The sequence below is a fragment of the Panicum virgatum genome, chromosome 2N, assembly GCF_016808335.1.
Source record: "Panicum virgatum strain AP13 chromosome 2N, P.virgatum_v5, whole genome shotgun sequence".
NCBI classification, from domain to species: Eukaryota; Viridiplantae; Streptophyta; class Magnoliopsida; order Poales; family Poaceae; genus Panicum; species Panicum virgatum.
Genome location: NC_053146.1, coordinates 33,659,738 through 33,662,429, shown reverse-complemented (window position 1 = coordinate 33,662,429; position 2,692 = coordinate 33,659,738). Strand labels below are relative to the sequence as shown.

The 2,692-nt window shown below is 47.9% G+C and overlaps 1 non-coding gene across 1 annotated transcript; it reads right to left on the bottom strand.

Moving 5' to 3' along the window:
* Positions 1 to 1,631: 1,631 nt before the first annotated feature.
* LOC120663077 lies at positions 1,632 to 1,740 on the bottom strand. The gene has a single exon (XR_005670302.1). It is a non-coding gene; the product is annotated as a small nucleolar RNA R71 (small nucleolar RNA).
* Positions 1,741 to 2,692: the final 952 nt, after the last annotated feature.

The window sequence follows — 2,692 nt, the reverse complement described above, 5'->3', positions numbered from 1 at the left end:
ATTCATAATATAGAGTTCTGCCATAATTGCTTTACTATCTTCATAGTTTATCAATCCATGCTTAGATCATTCATAAGTTATGCTACGGTCTTGGTTAGGCCAGATGATCCGGGTACGAATAGAGGTTCGTTGTGCTTTCGGGCTTGCTCTAGTGTTTTACTCATCCATCCGAAGGGTGGGAGACCTAGCAGCATTAGAGTAGTGACTTCATACACGAGCGTGGTGCTCGGGTATGTGGGATCCTTCGGATATGACCGTGCTCCATAGTGTCACTGGGGTAGATGGCAGGTGGTGACAGCCCTGTCCGTCCAGCATAACAGCGGTGTTGCGTTTAGCGTACTCCCCGACATTCGGGTTCGGTGTAGGAGTTCATGCAAAGAGGTAACGGGACTGGATGTACTCTGGTGCGGGACCTTCTCCCCGCTATTCCATTTTCCTGGCACCTGCAGTCCTAACCATGATCTAACATGACCCCAGCTTTGGATAGAAGCACTAGGACACCTAACCTAGCCTAAGCTCCAGCTGACTTGACATAGGATAGAGTAGTTCTTTATTTTATAGTTTCTCTCCTTTATTCCTTCCTCTTGAAGTGTGGATGTGTGCTGTGTCACATTACCCTTGCTTATTCTTTATCTGTATTTACTCCTGTTAGAGTATTGCCTATTGCTTGAGGCATAATGTCATGGTTAATGTTGAGTACAATACCTTTGCCGCTGCCGTCCTTTGGGACACAAATAAATGACGATACCCTTACTCTCCGGGTGAAATGCTACAACGGTATATCCGTGCGCTTGCGGATCCATCTGTAGTTGTATTGATTATACCACAAGAGTGGCACCCCTTGGGTGCAGTTGCTAGGATGGTTTCGGCGCCCTCATTTCTAGTGATTGCACTAAGGACTGCCATAGGCATTTCTGGCGCTGTTGCTAAGGATTAACCATTCCTAGTGATTGCACTAAGAAATGTCAACAAGTATTTCTGGCGCCGTTGCCGGGGATGGCATGTGAACAAAGATATTGTGCTAATATTAACTTAGACCTTGTACTCAAGATATAGTCTTTACTCTTTCAGGCTAATGTCACTTTATGTCTTCTTTTATTTTTGATTTGAAAGAAGACAGGGGTAGTGTATGACCGGTTTCTCCCTGCCGGAAAACTACACAGACAATCCAGAGAGGCTCGTGAGAAGGGCATGACCTCGCATCATTCCTCCTCTCGCTATCCTCCCGGCACAGGAACCCATTTCGAAAGCACCACTCGTTCTTGAGGCTATGGCTGAAAAGACTCTCCGCGAGTTCTCCGTCCCCTCCACCGACAATGTGGCCACTGGCCCCAACATCAATGTCGGGGACGTGAATTTCGAGCTCAAATCAAGCCTCATCAACATGGTGCAGGCTAGCCCATTATGTGGCAAGCCGAACGAGGACGCAAATGCACATTTGCAGAATTTTCTAGAGCTCTGCGACACCGTTGTCATACGGGGTGTCGCCGCCGACGTTGTCAAGCTTCGTCTGTTTCCCTTTTCCCTCCTGGGGAAGGCAAAATAGTTTTTTTATAAAGAAAAGGGCATCAACACCTAGGCCAAATGCTCCAAGGCGTTCCTCGCAAAATTCTTCCCACTGGGCAAAACAAATGCCCTGCGCGGGAGAATTTCAAGTTTCCAGCAGACAGGGATGGAATCCATCCCAGAAGCTTGGGAGAGGCTGCAGGAATACATCCTGGCCTGTCCTCATCATGGCATGGACGAGTGGCTCGTCCTGCAAAGCTTCTACAATGGGCTCACAATGACATCTCGAGCCAACATTGATGCTGCTGCTGGAGGAGCCTTCCTCGACCTGACTATCGCCAAAGCAAAAGAATTGGTCGAGAAGATGGTCTCCAATCAGGGGTGGAGCGATGAATGACTCCAACCCCATACAAAAGGCATGCATACCGTCAAAGAGATGGATATGATTGCTGCGAAGCTGGACCTCCTAATCAAGAAGATGGAGGAAGGGAGCAAACAACCGATCCATGCTCCCGTTTACACCATGGGTTCGCACTTGACATGCGAAGTCTGTGACAATGATGGACACTCGGGGAACGACTGCCCCGAAACTCGTGAAGACTGCGCCTACCTCAACAACAACAACAACGGGTACCATCCACAATAAGGAGGTCAGGGGTGGAACCAGCCACGTCCACCTTTTCAGGGAGGTAATAACTACAATCCTTCTTATAAATTCGAATTTCAATTCAAACCAACCTCCCTTGAGAGAACTTGTTCTTGGCCAAGTTAAAATCAATGAAAATATAAATAAAAACCTTTTGGCCAATGACTAATTCCTGGAAAGTTTAAATGTTAAGCTTGAAGCTTTGTCTTCTACTCTTAAAAACCAGTTAAGTTTCAACAAAATGATCAAAACCCAGCTTGCACAAATTGCTGTTTCGTTACCTGCTGTTGAGAGCGGGAAGATCCCGGGGCAACCCGAGTCTCCCGTTGAAAATGTCAGCATGGTGTCTACCGGACGGGGTAACTCGTCCCGGAGGCCACCACGCAATAACCATGCAGGTAGGTACTATCCCCCAAGGAACGACATTTGGGATGGCATGGTGGTAGCGGTGCAAGAGGATCCAGGGGTCCCCATGATCAGCTGCTCGATCTACATCAAACACTTCGAGCGATGCCTATGTGATCTGGGGGCAAGCGTGAA